The 20,699-nt window shown below is 39.6% G+C and overlaps 1 protein-coding gene across 3 annotated transcripts in view; it reads right to left on the bottom strand.

Moving 5' to 3' along the window:
- The window catches only part of PDE4B (phosphodiesterase 4B), a 528,080-nt gene that overhangs the window by 20,975 nt on the left and 486,406 nt on the right, over window positions 1–20,699 (bottom strand). The window lies entirely within an intron of this gene.

Here is a 20,699-nt window from a genome sequence, read left to right as displayed (position 1 = left end):
TCTAAGCTATTTATTTTTTTAAGACATACCTGCTTGGTCATCATGGCCTCTCATTTTTACTTCTCAAAAGTCAGGCACTTACACTAAAGACTTAGAAGCTGGAAAAGGCTGGATTCTATGCTCTGATAAAGCAGCTAAGTTCTGGCAAAGGAGGAAACTTAACTTGAAGCACTGTAAAAATATCTTGAAAAAAAAGCACATAGACAGATGATTCCTTTAACTATATCTCTGCATAAGACTTAGCCAAATGTAACATTCAAACACCCCATCCTCAGTTTGGTTCCTTTGGCCTGTGAAATACTTAGGAAGATTTTAGAGTCAATCACATTTGTACTAGATCAAACAAAACCATTTTATCATGTATTAGATAAATATTTATTGAACATCTAAAACATACCAGGCAAAGCATTAAAGATAGAGCAGTAAAAAAAAAAAAAAAAAGGGAGGGGGAAACCCCTTTTAATGCTTTTAATGAACTTCTATCCTAGTAGAAATAGTCAGATGAAGTAAGGCATGTGAGTTAACCACAACAGTTAACAGTCTGGACAGAGAGGGGCTGGTTCTTTATTAGTCATATTGGCTCCTTAGCTCAGAATATAGAAGCAGGTAGAAATTCAATAATAAAAGTCTCAGAAGGGAAAAACTTTTCTCCTTCCTCTCTTTCTTTGACCTTCCATTGCCACAAAATCCTGTTGGGATATACTGTCATTCAGGCTCAGTGTGGGGGCAGGGAAGTGCCTCTCAGCTACAGGGCTGAGAATAAGCCAAACTCTTCACCTTTCCTGTATTGCTTAGGGAAGGAATAAGCTACAGAAGAAGTGAGAGATGAATATCACCTCCCTCCTTCTCATGCTTACAGATGGCCAACGCCACCAAAAACAAAGTCGTCCTGAGGTAACCATAAAACACATTAACCCGATGAAGTACGCAAATGGAGGTCATGCCGGGTCAGAAGCTGACCCAGTCCTAAAATGTTGCTTAGCAACAACCTGTGGTTTTCCTCCTCCATAAGGGAGGGCCCAACCACACTGACTAAGGCGATCATCGCTCTCATCAAAAAGCATTTATGACGAGCCCACTTATGTTGAGCTCTGTATAAACTAAGAAAGGCAGACCTGGCCTTCAAGGAGCAGACAGGGCTATCTTTTACATTCTAATAAGGTAGAGGACAATTAGAATGGTTTGTGCTGGCCTGTGTGATGAAACACACCGAGGAGTGGAGCGGGATATGAACTGTGCTTGAGATACGCAGGCCGAGGAGACAGTTGGAGAATTTGGCTTAGTTGGGTTTTCAGGGTCAGACTCCCATATGAAGGCTATTTCTGTTGAGCCAGAGACAGCCACAATGTAGTACACAAATCTTTTCATTCTTAGCTCTCTTAACACTCCTGTGAAGTCACTTCACCTCTCATACATAAAATGAAAATGATGCATGGTTTTCGGCCCTCAGCCTTTCAATCTGAACCTGTCATGATTCTACGATAAGTTCTGTGGCAGCCTCCCACAGTCTGGACACGATACTTACCAGCAACTGATATTTCCCAGAAAATAAAACTCTCTCAACACTACTGAGAAAAACAACCCAAATTGGAAATGCTTCAGTCTGTAAGAATAAGTCACCAGCAACAGAAAAGAAGCGTTTCTCATGCCTCCAGAGTTTGATACTCTAAGACTCTTGGAATCTCCCTGTCTACTTAGCAAGTTGTGTGTTCCGCCCAGAGAGGAAGGTAAAACAGCTCTACTGAGTGAAACTGTGTCCCAAGCAGTTACAGGATTGAAAGGGAATGGACATTATTTACTTTGTCAAATGCAGTAGAGAAATCCACAAACAGGAGTGCACTATGTCAAAGATAAATGTGTCTTTACTACCTAATGTACACAGATCCTATTTTTCTGTTAAGAATCTGCCTTCACAAGAAAACCCTGTTAAAGCCTACCTAGAAATAATGTCCCCAGAGGAAATGGCCAGAGCCCCTTTTGAGCACAAGCAGTTTGTGAATGGACCCTTAGTAACACAAATTCCTCCAAGGCCTCCTAAAGCTTACGCCCAACACTAGATTTGCGAACACCGCTAGAAATTGCAATTATTTTTTGAAAATGGAAAAAGATATTATTCTCTGTAAGTGATTTAATCTTGCTTGCCTAGGATATATCTTCTTTATAAAATCATAGGTGAATGTTTTCAAATAGGCTACCTTTCAGAGTGGGAAGTTATTTAAAATACATAATAGCAAAAGCTGAAATTCAATTACACTTGATAGGAACATTTTGTTTTATGAGTTTAATTTTTGATTTCACTTCAATGCTACATACGGAGGTTATTTTCCTATGAGCCATTTTTTTTGTGGAATGATGGAACACTTGATCACTTTTCTATATTTTTCACGAGTGTTCTGGTTTGAGCTTTGTGCAGAGATCCACAGGCAACCTAGGAGCTCTCTTGGTAAAGAGTTTTTAGTTACACTAATTGCACAGGAGGCTTAATGTAGAAGGATCTCAGAGACTCACCCCAGTTCTAAAACTTGGTGGTTTTATGTTTGTAAGACATAAATTTGGAAGAGTAAGAACACCAGGGGCTAGTATCAAGCACATGGAGGAGCTACTTTTAAGACTAATCTGGGCTTGTGAGGGGGGGTGGGGGTGACCTGAGTTTCACTGAGGAGTGAATCTTTAGTGATCCAATCTATCTTCAGCCTATCAAAAACTAGGTAAACAAGCACCTTCCTCTTATTGATAACCTCACGCTGAAGTCTGAAGGTGAAAACTGTGTGGATTAAAAAAAAAAAAGAAGAAAAAAAGAAAAAAAAAGAGCCAAAGAGAGGAAGACTGCTCCAGCAGTTCCCCTGTGGGTGGCCGTCTACGCAGGAGCCCATCTGTGAGACAGGCGCCTTATTGTGTGGGACCTTCCTGTTTTTGCAGTATGAAACAACTACCAAAGTCATTAAAGTCACAATGACTTTATTAGGGACTAAATTTTGACTCACATTTTACACTCTGTTAGTCACAACTTAATCAGAATTCCCGGGCATCAGGAAAGCAAGGGGGCTGAAAATTCCTCCTCAGAATGCTAGCGGTGGTAGAGGAAGTTGCAACCGCAGCACACAGTTCAGTGAAATGTGCAAGTAAGGAGGGCTCCGGTCTCTGTGCAAGATAAACTGAGTTTTGGTGGGGGGGCTCAGGTTGTTTTCAGTGATGGACACAGTTTCTTTAGTTATAAAATGGCTACCTTCTAGGAGCCATTTTATTTCAACATTGCTTTTTTCATACCCCTAATTTTATATGCAAAGAAGACCCAAAGAAGTGAAGAAATCTAATTTCTAAGCACCTATACTGTCCTTTACCAAATCTGATGTAAACAAAAGGCAGGGATATAGCGTACTTTCTGTGGAACCCTTTATCAAACTCACAATTTCCACAGTTCTTAACATTTCAGATTATCTGACAGTAAGCATCTCATCTCCTGTCTCCTTTTTTATCTTTCCCTCTCTATCATCCGTTTGAAACGTGATGTCACAGTTTCTTTAATGACCTGTCTGTCTTATTTGAGAGGCAAATGGAATTGAACTGAGTGAATAGGTAATAGGGTTCAGGATGGAAGAACATGCCATTCATTGTCCACTAACATCTACTAAAATAGAAACTACAGTTCCATGGTGGGCCATCCCAGAAGACAAGCGCTGCCGTGCCAATATTCTGGAGCAAACCCTCAGTCCACCAGGGGATAACGTTAGGTCATTCTAACTGTCCCTGTGCCACATCAGAAAGAAATTCATCTAAACATACTAGAATTGAGTGATTCTCTTCTTCACTGCCCAGGGGTGTAGTAAACCATACAAATATGTAATGAAAAACAAGCATGAACATCTCTAGGATATTCTGCAACAAAACATTGGCATTTATCATGAAGCTAAAATTGAATAAATTCTACTTGCTGGTTAAAGGACAAGTATCTGCTCCAGTGACATTTAAAATAAAAAAAAATTTTTTTTAAGTTTCTTTATTTTTGACAGAGACAGAGTGTGAGCATGAGCTGGGGAGGGGCAGAGAGAGAGAGAGGGAGACAGAGAATCTGAAGCAGGCTCCAGGCTCCAAGCTGTCAGCACAGAGGCCAACGTGGCGGGGCTCAAACTCACGAACTGTGAGATCATGACCTGGGCCGAAGTCGGACGCTTAACCGACTGAGCCACCCAGGCGCCCCTGCTCCAGTGACATTTTAAAAGAAGGACAAACCATTAGTGCTTTCATACATTGAATTGACAAAAACTCAATGAGAATTTAAATACAACACTTTACAACTTGACAGCAGGTCTTGAACGGCCCTCAAAATTATTAAGTGTTTCTTCCTATTTATTCTTTTTGCTGCTGTCCGTTTTTCCTGGAATTTCTGAAAACATTTTAAGAGGAGATATGGTATACACTATTGCGACACTAAAAAATGGACCTCTTCTATACCCAAAGTAATTCCCATAAGAATGTTTACAGAAATTTCTCATGACTTAACATTCTCTTAATTCTTAAAGCTGCTGCAGTGACACAATTAAATAGACAAAAGACACTATTAAAGACATATTTAAATTTTAGGTAAACATTTTTTTTTTTTAGTATAAGTGTGTTCTAGATATCGCAGGTCCCAAATATCCCATAAAGAGACTGGATTTCAAAATCATATACCCTGTCAGGTGTAGAGGTATTGTATATTTTTAGATAATTTAAAATGTTCAAACTTGTTCTTTTTGACAGAGGTCTTTCCTTCTGGTAAGAAACACAGCAACACTGCATCTGTTATTGGAGCTTCACAATTGCCTTTTATATATTTGACCCTTACCTTTTAATCTGGCTAATAATGGAAACAGACCAAAAAAAAAGAGGTACTTTGGCAAATTTGGGCGTTGGCCTGACAAAAGATAGCAAAGGCCTTTCTTTAACAGATGACAAAAATCCTTGCAGCAACTAAGAAAAATCAAGGAATCAAAGTACACTATTTAGTTACCCTTTTGTTTTTGCATTTAAGCTGTCTACAATTTTTTTTCTCTGCCTAATGGCTAATATTTAACCTCAAGCTTCTAAAGCAAGTTCTAAGGCCATGGGAGCGTTAATGTGATTCCAAAGCAGATGACTAAGGTTTCTGTTGAACCATTTCACAGCAAGAAGTTCTATAACTTACTATACTTTTAAAATTAGAAAACTTACCATAGGTCACCATCCAGTCTAGTGTCCTCTACTGACTAGCAGAAAACAGGACCTTCATATCTGACTTGAAAGCCAGTGACACAGAACAGGAAAATTACCCCCCAAACATCTGCTTTCTTTTTATAACTCCGTAAGTATTGGTCATGATTCTCTTTAAGAATTGATACCCAATTTTACTGGACCATCTCCTGGCTTGTTTAAAATTCTGCACTATGTATAATCTTATTAGAATTCCCAATATTTTTGCAGCTACAAAAATCTACCCTAGCTGGTTTTTGAGATTACTCCTCTAATCCTTTAAATACATCATGTGGCATATATTGTGTTTTAAATTAATTATATTGATTTCAGCTAACTATGGTCACATACCCTTTGAGATAAAAGACAATGTGATGCTTCAAAGTCTGCTGTGGAAGTCATTACTTCTGGGTTAACAACTTCCCAGGGCTGGTATAGGCCTCCAGTCTGGAAATTTCCAGGATCACCTCTAGGGACCATTGAATAAATAAAAGAAATCCATGGGCTACACAGACACATCATTTTATTCCCTGAATAAATTATCAGGTTTGGCATTTTGGTAATCCCTACGATAGACTCTGCATTTGCAAACTGAGAAGAATGTGCCACAGGTGGGAGACTTGAACATAGTTTTGAACTATATAAAGGATAAAAACGGTGGTCATAAACTAATTTTATTCTATAAAAATTTTTATCACACATTTCATTTTCTTATTATTAGCTACCACAATTTAAAAGCGATGGATGAGTGCTTTGCACAACAGTGCACCCCCAAAGATATAGTTTGCCGCTTCATGGAAGGCTTATAAAAGTAGTCTCAGAGTTGGATGTGTAGGTCATACACACGATGTAGAGGGGGTTCTGATTATAGCTGGCCTTACCAGGGGGTCTAACAGCATAAACAGGCCTCTAACAGCAAACTCAACATCTTACTAGCATGCCATACAATCAGCTGAGCATCCAGCTGAGTCTGGAAATAAAATCCCAGTCTGAGAAACGTGGCAAGTCACTGAGTCAGAGGCTAAGTTTTTCCAACTTAAAAATGGAAGGTTAGAAATTAAACATAAAGCGATTGGCAAAGTGTCTGCAGCACTTGTACTTGATTCCACAGGGTTTATACTTGAAGTTGATGTTTTGTTTCTCAGTTTTGTCTCTGAATTTTAAAAGAATCTGAGCTTATGGGACGTTCTTCGCATGGGTTTGCACTTGGGCGGAGCTTTCAGCCGGCTCTGCGGCATCTCAACCCTTCTCTTGTTGTTGACAGAGGCTGGTGTAATTAACTACACAATTCCCACAACACGCTACTGCAGGTGTGATGCAGTGCTATGTCATATTGATTACATGACACACGAGTTACTCATAGAAGTTCTGGCTCTCTGGGTGACACTTCGATTATTCACCAGTCTAAGGAGTGTAAACCAGAATTGCCAGAAAGATAGATGAAGCCTGTCAAATGAAACTAACTCAAAATGGCCTTGTGTTAAAACTGTAGCTTTAAAAAATACATATATATATTCTGAGATGTCCTGCTGTGGCCAACTCTATCCATTCATGATTCCATGACGTAGCCAATTTCCTCAAATTAAGTTTGGAACTGTTCAAATACTGACAAAAACCACGAATGGCCACAAGTTGCCTCGCGTAATGATAACGGCACCAAATATTCATTTTGCTCAGATTGCCACAGTGGAGGTCAGTCTAGTAACATATCTGAATTAATTGAATATGTGGCTGGGATAGCAGTGAGAGCAGTATCAGCAATATGTCAGAAAACACAACCAGACGATGACAGAATGACTAAGCTGCTATACTCCAGACACAACAGATATGTGGAGAGGCTGAGTTTCAGACACAACACGTGTTCATAGATATGTTCAGAGCTGCACATGCATTGCCTGTCTCCGAAGGGCTTAGATTCTTGGCCACAGGATGTAGCCTTTTCAAGAGAAAGGTAGACCAAATACCCCAACACCGAGCCAAATAACAGCCAAGGTGTGCGTCATATTTCTGTTCACAAAGAAATAGCATTTGGCCCTGATGACTTTGTTCTCTGTTGTCTGACTTTGAGTTTGGGAGAAGGCTTGGGGGCAAGAGTTTGCTGCATCTGAGGGTACTTTGAAGAGTCACTGTAAACCAGATTGGGTGTGGGGGGGTTCTCATTCAGCTGAACAATTAGCAAAATGAATTGGGCATGGCAAGCAACACCGTGTTTGTGCAACAGGAAACAGGATGGCTGGGTTCTAATGGATTTGCCGCTAACAACATACGTGCTTCTGGACAAATTAGATTAAGTTTCTGAGCCTCATGCAAATGATATTTGTTTGAATGCCTACCATGTGCCTAGAGCCATTTTAAATCCTGGAACTACAATAGTGAACAAGGTAGACACAATTCATGTCACCAAAAACCTTATAGTCTAAGGGAGGAGAGGAGTAAAAGCTAAGTTCCACAACAAAAACTAAAAATCATAAACTGTGATAACAAATTGTAAAACCAACAAGGTACTGAGTTCAGATAATTAGAGAAGTTCTCTCCAAAGAAATAACATCTACATCTATGCTGAGGTCTAAAAAACAAGAAGGGACCTTGACTGAGTTCTAGCTTTAAAAGTCTATGATTACATAGACTTGGTTTTGTTACCAAGCCATATAAGAATATAATAAATTACCCTGTGGATTTCCCTTTAATTTTTATTTTGTAATTTATTTTTTTTAATGTTTATTTATTTTTGAAAAAGAGAGAGACAGAGTATGAGTATGGGAGGAGCAGAGAGAGAGGGAGACACAGAATCTGAAGCAGGCTCCAGGCTCTGAGCTGTCAGCACAGAGCCCGATGCGGGGCTCTAACCCATGATCCATGAGATCATGACCTGACCCGAAGTTGGACGCTTAACTGACGGAGCCACCCAGGCGCCCCTCCTTTAATTTGTATTTTTAAATCATCTGGCTTTGGAGCAAAAAGAAAAAGATTTGATTCTAGGCATCACCGGTTAGTAGCTGAAGGGCTTGGACAAATCAGTGACAAATCAGTCTTGCACCCTGCTTTCACACCGAAGTGAGGATATATGAATGCTTTCCTCCTGGTGAGCATCAGAATACGATAACATGGAGAGCTCTGTGTAAGCGGGAAAGCACTCTTCAGGTATGTCTCCTTACCTTGCTACCTTGGATCTGGCAACACAAAAATAACAAAGAGCTATACACTTGGAGAAAGTGGCCCTTTATTTAATGCTCTATCCTGGTACCATAGGGAACTTTGAGAGCAAATATGCTTTTAAGTGAAGGAATGGACCTAAAAAATCCCCACAAAATGCCCCTTAACTAATGTTTCCTCAGGCAGAATCAGAGTTCTCTGGGCAAGCAGTCCTGGATCTCAGGGCTAGATCTGAAAAGCAGTGATCAAAACAGAAAAATCTTTCCTGACTTCTTCTTGACTAACATCTCCTCTTCCTTTTTTTTTTTTTTTTCTTTTTTTTATGAGGAAGGTAGTCAGTCCCCTATCCCCATCGGACAGATGAGGAAAGGAAGGCTGGGGCAGAATGAGCAGTGGCCCAGGTCACGCATCTAGCTGAGGTTGGAATGGAACTCTAAGAGTGGGAGGTATGCAGGCAGTAGGGAGCAGGATGGAGATCTTCCAGAGAGGGGCAGGGGTCTGTGCTGCCCTTTTTTTTCTGGGCACTGGAGATCAAACCATTCTCCCAAACCCTGCCTTTCAACAGTCTGCCAGAGTTCAGCATCAGATGACTTTCTTGTTTGCTTGACTTTGGCTAACATTGAAATCAACCTCCATCCTCGTGAGTGGGGTGGGGGGATGGGAGCACTGGGAATATGCCGGGGTGGGGGGCAGGGAGGGAAGAGTTGGCCAGAGAGCCAACAGTGTGCTTGGTACAATCTAGTGCTGTTGAACCTCAAAGGCATCTCCTGCTGTGAGTGTCCCTGGGCAGCCCCTCTTCTCTCCAGCCCTGGTCCTCACCCGCCATCCACAATCTCATCCAGCACCAGGAAGGCTCCGTCCACGTTCTCCAGCATGTATGAGAAAGAGTTCCTATTTTACTTATTTTAACCCAATATATTATCTTACTTTAAAGAAAAAGAACCCATTCCTACCCAGGGGCTCATGTTTTTATTTATTTTTGGCAAGACTCTCTTATTTTAGGATTTACTAAAGGCTCTAAAAGCTCTTTCTTGAAAAGCAATATATGGTTTTCTAAGTTTGAAAATTTTTCTATGCCCCACCGACAATGCAGCATTAGACAATGACCTTATTTTAATACCTTAAACATATAGGAGAGAGAATTAACAAAACAGTGTTTTTAATTATTGTAATCAAAATTAGATAAATTTTTGAAATTAAATCATACTGATTTAGAAATATTTAAAAAGTGTTACAATACAGCAAGGAAAAATTCAACGGCACCTCACCCTGTCGCAAACATAAATAGTGTACTGGACCTGTCCAAGAAAAACACACCTATCAGTAAATGCAGATATATTTAAGTCATTCTGACTCAATTACAGAAGGTAACCGGCAGTAGCAGTCAAATGATTAGGGGCTGTGGCAGGACAGGCACTATGCCCTTTCACCTGGGTACATGGGTAGGTTCTGGCTGATTCAACTGACCTGTCTGGGCGGTGAGTAGGACATCTAGAGTAGGAGCTGGAGGACAATCATTCGTGATTTAGCTGCGTCCCTAGCTTCTCACAATCAATTGGGCTTGTAGGAGTATACTGGAAATTCATATTACCAATAGATAGTCTAAGTATGTTCCATTAATTTAAATTTTTTGAAAATATGAAAAAAAATTTCATTTTGAATATACTGTGCCGACTAGTGATGTCATTACCTGTCCTCATATCTATTTTTTTTATTTTTTTTAACGTTTTTTATTTATTTTTGAGACAGAGACAGAGCATGAAGGGGGGAGGGGCAGAGAGAGAAGGAGACACAGAATCGGAAGCAGGCTCCAGGCTCTGAGCCATCAGCCCAGAGCCTGACGCGGGGCTCGAACTCACAGACCGCAAGGTCGTGACCTGAGCTGAAGTCGGACGCTTAACCGACTGCGCCACCCGGGCGCCCCCCTCATATCTATTAAAAGTCCTCATGTCAACAAGTTTCTTAAATGACCAAATCAAGAAGAATTTTGGGGAGAGCTTTTTAAAACAAGATAAACCCTAAATCGACTACCACCAATGAACAAAAGTCTTCATTAGTTTTTCCTCTTTTCTCCTAACCATTAAACAGAAATAGAGCTATGTCTCTTTGATACGTTTTAGTCCTACTACCATAAGCATAGATGGAGTCTCAAAAAATTCAAAACATGATTGTAGGCCTCAAGAGCCTGCAATCTGGGTAAACATAAATAAAGCCTCAGAGAACTAAAATATTAACTACGATATTAACCAATAAGTTAGTAAGAGAATGATTTAAAAAACTCTGATCAAACCGATTTGGGCCAGGTTTCAAAAATGAAAGCCGCAAAGTGTGGCATGTCAGGAGTAGGCTCTTAGTATAGGCCTGATGATGTATTTGAGCCAAAGGGAAGTCTTCAAAGCAATAGAATACCAAGAGAAGGATAAAGGTGCGTATCTCTTCATTCTCAAGTTCTCATAAAACTCTTATTTGTATTCTTTTTTTTTCTAATTTTTTTTAACGTTTATTTATTTTTGAGACAGAGAGAGACAGAGCATGAACAGGGGAAGGTCAGAGAGAGGGAGACACAGAATCCGAAACAGGCTCCAGGCTCTGAGCGGTCAGCACAGAGCCTGACATGGGGCTCGAACTCACGGACCGCAAGATCATGGCCTGAGCTGAAGTTGGACACTTAGCCGACTGAGCCACCTAGGCGCCCCCCTTTTTTTAAATTTTTTTTTAACGTTTATTTTTATTTGTATTCTTAAGCCAGGTTTTCAATAGATGTTCTGATATCAAGTGTAGAGAGGAAGTTGGAAGTCCAGTTTCGATCAATAGGACCTACTTAAAACTTGAGTATCATTTCAATTATGTGAGGATAAAAATGGTAATCCTGTCCGCCTTTGTAAAATGAGATATTTTTCTGATAGTAAATAAATACATACATATACATATACACACACATATATACACACAAACATATATAGGTATATACATTGATAATATATACATACAATTTTTAAAGTTTAGTTATTTATTTTGAGAGAGAAGGAGACAGAGAACAAAAGGGGGAGGGGCAGAGAGAAAGACAGAGAGAGAGAGAAAAAATCCCAAGCAGGTTCTTCATTGTCAGCGCAGAGCCTGATGCGGGGCTCGAACTCACAAACTGAGATCGTGACCAGAGCCGAAGTCAGACACGTAACCTACAGAGCCACCCAGGCACCCCACATATATATATATATATATATATATATATTTTTTTTTTTTTTTTAATTCAGAAATTAAAACAGCAAAAAGTGAAAAAAAATGCCAAGGGCACTTAAAGTAACTCATTTCAAATACTTCCTGCTAGACTTTGAGCACACAATTTTCAGGAATACTAATTTAGTTCTCTTTACTTGAAGTGATTAAGACATGTATAGCTTTTACTCAAGAAAGGTAATGAGAAGGGCAATGAGAAGGTTAAAGATCAGTGGAAATGATAGAGGGAATGTCCCCCGTCTTAACTGCAATCAGCCTTTTGCTGAAGATGAACAGCAAACTGGATTTGTAATCAGACCTGTATTTTACTACCTTAATCTTCCATTAATTAACCTTACGACTCTGGAGAAGTCATGTCATAATGAAATTACCTTTCATTTAGATTGTGTTTTATATTTGCAAAGATCTGGAGTATATTAGATTATTTAGTCCTCATCTCTAAAATGAAGTCTTCAAAATCAATGATACCTTAGGTTCTCTTTTAGGCTTAAAGTTCTGGGATTTTGTTTAATGCAACCATGTGTGACTATAACTGGAAAGAATATATTTCAATGTTTTTTTGGCTTGATTTATCAACTTTCATACTGATCAAAGTCATTAAATAGTTGCCAAATTACCACTTCACCTTGCCCTGTCTAATCAGCTTTGGCACACAGCCTATTTGGTTGAGTTGGAAAGATATTTTTATTCGATGATGACTTCTCTTCTACTGTTTTCTTTCCAAAACAACTCATTAAAATTTACCTCTTCAGATAGCAAATGACAAAACTCTCATCCTAAATCTAAATTTTTTAAATTCATTTAATCACTTTTACGACCTGGTATCTGTACTCAAAGTTCATCTTTACAACTGCTGAAGGTTATAGCATTATGCACTATGCTGTTAGCAAAGAGTGAAGGAAACTTGGCCATTTAAAGTTTTAAAGGTATACTTTCAAGGTTGCCATACATTGAACCACTAAAAAATATAAAACGGTAAAATTGAGCCATGAAGATGAAATTTATTTTCAATACGTTCACTAAACTTCAGTCTCTGAAGGCTTTAGGTTTCAGAAGTGGTATATTTTTTAAGTTGCAAGTAATTAGCAGAAGGAAACACAGGACTGATGAGCAGAAATGCATGATTTATAGACTTTAAACTCTGCTCCATAAAAAGAAAAAGACTATCGGGTATTTCTTAAAGAGAAAAAGATTATCAGGCACTTCCCAAAACAGAAACAAAAGAAACAGAAGTTTTACTGTCTTCTTCATTTCTAAATAACTTAACAGTCCTTTCTTTGTGGAAACACTTGGCTACTTTAAAGTAAATCAAACAAAGGAAGTTACAGTAAAATTTCCAGGAGACTAAACAGTTTGGCACCAGTTGAGGGAAACATCACGTACAAATGGGCAAGTCAGAGAGGGGCTGACAGGTTCCTGAAAAATGCTAAGTGGAGAGATGTGCTGGGATGCACATCCACTATTGGCATAGTGCCTTCAAGAGCGTGAAATCTATTGACTGTGGCACAAGTCTGCCCGAGTATCTTTGGTTTGGCAAGTCCTGGCTTCCAGAATGCTGATGGATCTCCATTTGCTGAGCACACTCTTACTTAGACGTAAAGTGTTTTGGAAAAATAGCACAAGAGTAAGCTCCACCCCTGGCTTTTCTTTCATAGATAATAATGGCACTGATTTTGGAAGTTTTTCAGATTGGAACACATTCTATCTAAAAGAAGAAAAAAAAAGACATGGAAGAAGTATAAAAAGTGTGAAATAGACATTTATTCCGTTAATATATGTAATTCCATTTTTCAAAACTAGTGTTCTGGATTTATATGTGATACTCTAAATATAGTTATCTGATTTGTTTTTCATATGGAATGAAAGGCTCCCCTAAAATGATGTATTTATCAGATATTGATAATATAGTGCTGTCTTATCAGCTAGCCTGAGGTGCAACAGGCAAAGGTAATGTGCCCTCACTTCATTTCTGCTTTATTTTTAAGGATTTGATCATGTGGGGACTTTCAAATGAATTAGCAGAAAGACTGGGGTACATGGATTGGAACTCAATGAAGGAAATGGTTCTGTAAATATCAGTGCAGAAATATTTAAGTTAAGCAAAATAGATTAAAAATCAAACTTATTTCAAAGCACTACACTTTCAAAATCTTTCATTTGTTAAGTTTTCAAAGAGTAAAACTTAGAACACGCAATACACTCTCAATAATGATATGGTTGATAATGGTGTTTGGAGCTGACAGCCAAGAAAGAATTCTTGAGATGTCTTCAGCGCAGAAAGGTGGTTTTATTAAAGCATGGGGACAGGACCCATGGGCAGAAAGAGCTGCACTGGGGTTGTGAAGAGTGACGGATTGTATACTTTTAGGCTGGGAGGCGGGTAGCGATAGTTAAGTCTCTTAAGGTATTTTGGAAGCAAGGTTTCCAGGACCTTGAGGGGCTAGCTGCTGTTAGGGAAAGGTCACTTATCACTACTGAGTAAAAACTCAGTCATGAGACCCTTCAGATGTATATCAATGGGCCATAAGCTTGGAGTATGATAGCCAACATATATTCTGGGGGATAGAGATAAAGGAAGTTTCCAAAGGAATTTTTATATGTTTAAGTAGACTTACAGGATATTGGGGATTGGGCTAAGACTGCCTTTGCCCTTAGCAAAGTGTCATCATTGAGGCAGCTGAACTCCTCCTAGAGGATGCCATCTGCCTGTCTCAAGGACTTGTCAACGGGCTGTAAGTTGTAAGGAAACTTAATTTTTTTTCCTTCTGCCTTAGTTTCACACATCAAATAATACGGCTTAGAAATGTCCCTATATTAATTATTGCTACTGAAGCAATGCTCTTCTGTTTCATGGTCTTAGGGCATATGCTAGAAAAGATGTAATATATGATGAAATTGCCCCAATTAAATTTGAATGATGTTTTTTTAAAAAAAGAATAGCCTCTCTCCATTTTCTTTTTATGTTGTGGGGTGAATAAAAAGGGAATTTGGGGGTAGGTTGTCTTTTAAACAAAATTTCACTGTCTTCTCTTAGGCCATGATGGAGAATTTTGGAAACAAATAGATCCTGAATTTAGTAAACTGGTCCACAATAGGCATCAGATTAGTTTAATACGGTTATTCACATTTTTGATGAGTGCTTTACAACCATTTTCTATAACTATGGTTATTCTCCTCCCTCTTCTATGTTAAAAGACACTATTTCCCAGCCAGGAAGATTGAGTTTAAGATTATTAAGGGCTGGTCTGGAGGCCTAGAGGATGGAATCTGCAGACTAGGATTTTGACCTAGACCTAAACAAGCAATGATGTCCAGAGTTAGAAGAATAAGACATCCCAGAAATGACAAAATTTCCTTGTGAGGGTTATTAAATACTTCTATATGTCTATATTTATCTGTCCCATTGGGATCAATGACGGTGAGTCAGATGGCCCCGAGTGTGAATCCTGCTCTCTTCTTTACCCTAGGCAATTTAATTCAACTCTTTAAATCTCACTTTACTGTAAAATCAAGATGATAATATATCTATTCCAAAGGGCTGCTGAGAGTATTAATGACAGAATGTCAGTAAGGAGCGTAGCACATGTCTGCACACATACACTTGTAAAAGGAGTTTGGTTGTCTATTACTGCCCCAACAACAAACACAAAAGCTGCAGGAGACCATGGAAATAGCCTTCTCCAACTGTTTTGTTTTGTAGATAAAGAAAAGCAAGGTTTCAAAATGATTTGACTGTTTGAGATAATGTCCCTCAATGGAGGCATAGCTAGAACTCAAACTCATGGCTTGTACCTGTAAGCTCTCTTCCCTTTGCTGCCTCCAGTTCTATATACATCTGGGAGGAAAGTGAGAAAAGTTGGATGGAAAATATTCGAGTGCCCCACTTGGCCGTCAGAACTGATTTTCATTCTAGTCTGCCCTCTAATCCGGGTCAACTCTGGCATTCATGAGGCCACATACGTAAGTTTAAATAGATAAAGATACAATTCGAGCTACCTCCAATACTCCCACCTCGACAGACACCCCTTCCTAGCAGCATGGAAGGCCAGCATGTAATGTGCATTCCTGGTTATAGCAGTGCAGGGGGCACCTAGCTCCTGGCCCACGCCCTGTCCCATTTCTTCTCCACGGAACCCATGTGCAAGCTTTTGTGCACCCTCTGCCACAGCCTGCATGTTCAAGTTCCTCCCACATACCTCTTCCAAGCCGGACTGCTGCCTCTTGGCTACTCCTTGGGCAGGATATGTTTCCTGCAACATATCCAGGAAAGAGGCCTGTACAGGCCCTGGAAGTGGGTTCAGAGCCATTGGGTAGAGAACATACGGGGCCCATTGGATGCAGTGTAGTCTGGATCAGGAAGCACAGCTGCCCGTTAGCCCGCCTGCCTTCTCACCTCCTGGAGCAGAGCGTAGCGGGAGGAAGACCAGGCTAGGGCCCTCTTAAAGCAAAGGGTCCTGGGAAAGGACCCCTCTTGCCCTAAGCGTGGCAATGCTGTAGTCCTATCATTTAACTTTGGGCAAAAGTGGAATTAATCCCCTTCAGTAATTGGTCACCTGCCTATCACCTTCCTGACCGAGCTCTAAGGTGAACCTGTTGACCAACACAATCTATTTCCTTTATGGTTCTTCTGGATCCAACATGTCTCATATTTATCAATTTTTCAGTTAAATAGAAAAAAGGACTCACCCAATTACAGGGCAACCAGCCTATCATGATCACATTCCAGTAGCATGCAGCTTGGATCCCAGGTGGCTCCAAGCTGGTGGAATCAATATGAGTTTATTCTCTCCCACCCAAGAGCACAGGCAATTATTTGCCTTTACAAAGGTTCAGTAGTTCAGTACTCTGGTATGGACACACCTGAAGAACCGGAAAAATAAACCTGCACAGCCAGAAGGACTCACTTCCCCTGTGATGCTATCTGCAGTTGTCTCCATGAGGCCTTCAGAGAAAAAAGACCTTCTATCTCCCATTCCTATCTTACAGATTTCCTTAGCAAACACTGACTGAAGTGCTGGGTCCTGCTCCTTCATTCTAAAGAGACTACTAGTATTAAGGAGCACGGCTCTTTTCAACAATGAAACATCTATTTTCACCTTTGACCTACACATAAAACAGCCCTGGGGGGCCAAGCTAGCCAAGAAAGAAAAGGATAATGGAGATGTTTGTGGGGAAGTTAGGAGAGCAATAAGTTGTTTGAATATAGCTCCTTGCTAAATACCACAGCATGTTCATCTTTTGAAAAACATTCAACATGCTGGGTATAAATGACCCGTCTGAAAACTTTCACCCGAAAAGTTTAGGCGAGAGACTCCACTTCTCAGTCAAAGCTCCCTTTCCTTGTCATTCACAGCTACGCCTGACTGGGATTGTTTTGTGCAGGTCCTTCCTCAGCTACTGTTGTTGCAACTCTGTACTTTTCTGACTGAGTCTGTCAGGAAGGAGACAGGAAATTCTAGTCACCCGCACAGCAGCTGTGCCATTCCTCCTATCCTCCTCCAATGACGTCGGTTGGCTTTGGTGACACGAGGTCAGGAACTGAGCCACAGTGAAGGTCAGGAAGATAGGTCAGTGTTTATGCCGTTGTTGGGCTGGGGATCCTGCTGAGGCTATTTGCTTTCTTCCTTGCTATACTGTTTCTCTTTCCGTTCCTCTTTTTACACGGCACAGCCAAAGCATCCTGTTTTCAAAACATCTGACTGTTTTGCCACTGAGGAACTCATGCTCTGATGCATTTCGCTGAAGTGTATGACAATTCTTCTAATTCAAGAGGTGATAAGAGTTGAAACAAAAATTAATGAACAAGTCTAAGAAGCCAATCTGTTGTTAGAGACAACAGCTCTAACATGTCTAACTGAACCTGGGCTGCTGGCAGAAGGTTTCCTTGACATTCTTTTCATCTTGAAAAACAATGTCATTGCCTCATAAAACTGCTTCATTTATTTCATCTTGTCATTTTTGGGAAAAATAACCTACCGTATTATCCCACCTGGCTGCGTCTTTCTCTGTAATTCTGGAATTCCATTTGACCTGGGGCCAGTATTAAAGGATGAGGGAAATTGGGGCCAAGGAGAAGTCTATGTTTCTAGAAGTCACAGAAACAGTTCCTTGTCTAACAGGCTCTGAAGCACACTTGGGAAAGCCAGTTATAATCTTTGATGTCACAATTTTCTTCAAAATATAAAAGGGTGAAGAAAAAAACAATAAACACACAACCCTACCCAGATGGGTAAATATGAAAGACTGCTTCCTTTTTCTCTACTAGACACAGTCAATGCTCAACCATTTGCGTGTTCCCAGACACCCCCAACATAAAACACTGGTTTTCCCATCACCACTGTTGAGTCGGTAAAAACTCAGTAATCGCTTAGCTGATCAGAACTAAGGACCCATAATTTTTGCAAAGATGTAGTAAATGCTATCAACAAGTTATCGTTTATTAATTATTACTACACATCAGGTGCCTTGCTGAAGGTTTCAGATGCATTATCTCATTAAATCTTTACAGTAACCCAGTAAGGTAGGGTACCACTTTTACACTTTGTACCTGTTTTACAGATGAGAAAATTCAGTCTTAGAACAGTTAAGTAAGTTAGCCAAGGTCAAGTAGCTAGTCAATGATAGAGACAGGATTTGAACTATGATCTTTTGACTCCAAAGCCTATGCTTTTCACATACTTCCCTGTATAGAACATCTTCAGACTCACTTCCAAGTCTATCAACTCAGAGATTTGCCAAGACTGCCAAAAATGACCAGATACAACTACAGAGGCGTGATAATGATAACGATGATGATGACTGTATTTTTAAACAGTGACTTGGATGGAATGTTCAAATAATTTCAACCACATTTAAAAATAAATGTGGAATTTTATTTTTACCACAAATAATTCAATTCCCAGAAAATGGATACAGATCAATTTCTTTTTGGTGGCCACAAAATATTATTATTATATTATATTATATTATATTATATTATATTATATGTGCCACAGATTAAGCCTTACCTGAAACAATTATCTGGCTAATCAAGATTCTGGGGGGAAAAAGGTCACTGAGTGAATAGAAAGAGAAGGAGATCTTTTTACAAATGAAATTGACTTTGGCTGTCAGCTGAGCATTATTCATCTACTGGATAATTGCTTTGCCTTACAACCTCTCCACTGCACATATCAAAAATAGGTGAAACTGCATGCCTTGTCCTTAAGCTAACTGTGTCAGCATTAAGGTTTAGCCCTTTCTTTAGGGTTAGCTCTATTCAGCTTTCATTGCTTCCTGCACAGGATACCATAAAGGAGGAGCGGAAGCCTTAAACGATTGGAATTCTCACTGGGACCCACACAGTCTTTGGTCTTAGAGCCTTATTGACCATTACACTGATTAGGAACAATTTGTAAATACATTTGTAAAATAATGTGTCATTTCAGGACTCCAGACACAGACCTGGTTAGAATTTATAAGGCATCAACACTCCAAATGAAAAATAAGGACAATTTGCAGTTTCTCAATGTATACTCTTTCTGTTCCCTGGAGTTAGTTGTCTACTTTATCTTAGTAACTCAAGAAGAAAGTTCAGCATGTTTTTTATGGTGAAAGCTGCTAAAAAACTACCCCTAAATATTGGACCTACATCTTGTATGGGCATCAATGCTCACAACATGCAGTGAACAAAGGATCTGTTAATGCTCCGAAGCAGGCTAAAGCATGTGTGAAAATCTTCCTACTTGGAGTCCAGTGTGCTTTAGAGAAGTTACGCAGTTAAGCCCTCCTCGTGGGGAAGCAGTTGGTCAAGTTTACAACAGCCTGGAAAATACCGGAATTTAGTTTTCAGTTGAGAACTTCAGAAAAAAGTCAGTAAATAGTTAAATCTCAAAAGTTTTCTTTTGTTTTTCCAACTTGAATCTGAACTACAATTTGACAAAGAGACTTATTTTATTTTTTGCCCTTTCATTAACCAAGAAACAAGAGTTAAGAAGAATCTATCCCCACACTCCCAGGCCCCTTCAAGACCTCCTAAGGACACAGGGCTCCAAGCACTCAGATCCCTCGAGCAGGAGTCAGTAAGCCTTGATAGGAAGGTGATACTTATAACGTCAGAAAGAGGGAGGAGGGACACACATTCACCAGGGAACCTCAGGGCTGGAAAGGGCATGTTGGCAGGTGTGGAGCAAAATCTCTTCCCAGTACCAGAACCGTAAGATAGTAAGACAATTCTTCAGGCTAAGATGATTGGGGATTCTTAAGATATACACTTATAAACGTATAGTGTTAAAGCTTTCCACAAAAACCAATGACAATAAATATATACATACATACACACACATCATATATATTTATAAAGTTAACATTCTCCAAGGGGGGGGGGAACAAACAAACAAACAGCAACAACTCTCACTACATAAATTAGCACTCTAAATCCAGGTGTTAATTAAACAAATGATACAATGACAGATAATTAAAACTCTTCAACACTAAATTTTGTCTGGGGATTGTAAGTAAAACTATTTCTTCGTAGTATGGGTGGAACTTAATCTCAAATAAGTCCACTTTGAAAAGCAGCAAACTTTTAAAAAAGAACTTTCTTTTTTGGGAGACAGAGTATTTTCTTTCTTTCTTTCTTTCTTTCTTTCTTTCTTTCTCTCTTCTTGTTAATCTTAGGTCATGCCAGCATCACAAAAGAAATGTTAGGGAATCCCAGAATGTCCTTCTGAGAAGAATTTCAGAATTAATAGAACTTCAGGGAGAACCATTCTCTCCATTGATACATGGAGATCGCATTATTTTCTTGTTCAAAAAAAATATGTCTAACACCTGGTTGCAATGCAGCGTGTTACCATTTTACCCTATGAATTCATTCAGATTTTATCTTCCTGACAGCGGTTTTTCTTTTTTAAAGGATTTTCATTTGTACAGTTAATAAGCACCTCTCCCCTTAAACAAATTCCAAACTACATCACTAACAAAGAAGTTTGGTTTCTGGGCATGAAAGCGGATGGAGGATTTTTAACTTTTGCTGCAGCATCAAGGCACCAGAAAAGTGTGGCACTTGGGGACAGAACCCTCCGAGGCAGGCTCGGCAAACCCGTTCTCACGCCGCGTCC

The sequence above is a fragment of the Prionailurus bengalensis genome, chromosome C1 (genome assembly GCF_016509475.1).
Source record: "Prionailurus bengalensis isolate Pbe53 chromosome C1, Fcat_Pben_1.1_paternal_pri, whole genome shotgun sequence".
Taxonomy (NCBI): Eukaryota; Metazoa; Chordata; class Mammalia; order Carnivora; family Felidae; genus Prionailurus; species Prionailurus bengalensis.
The sequence above is the reverse complement of the archived record's forward strand: the minus strand, read 5'-3'. Positions and strand labels throughout refer to the sequence as shown.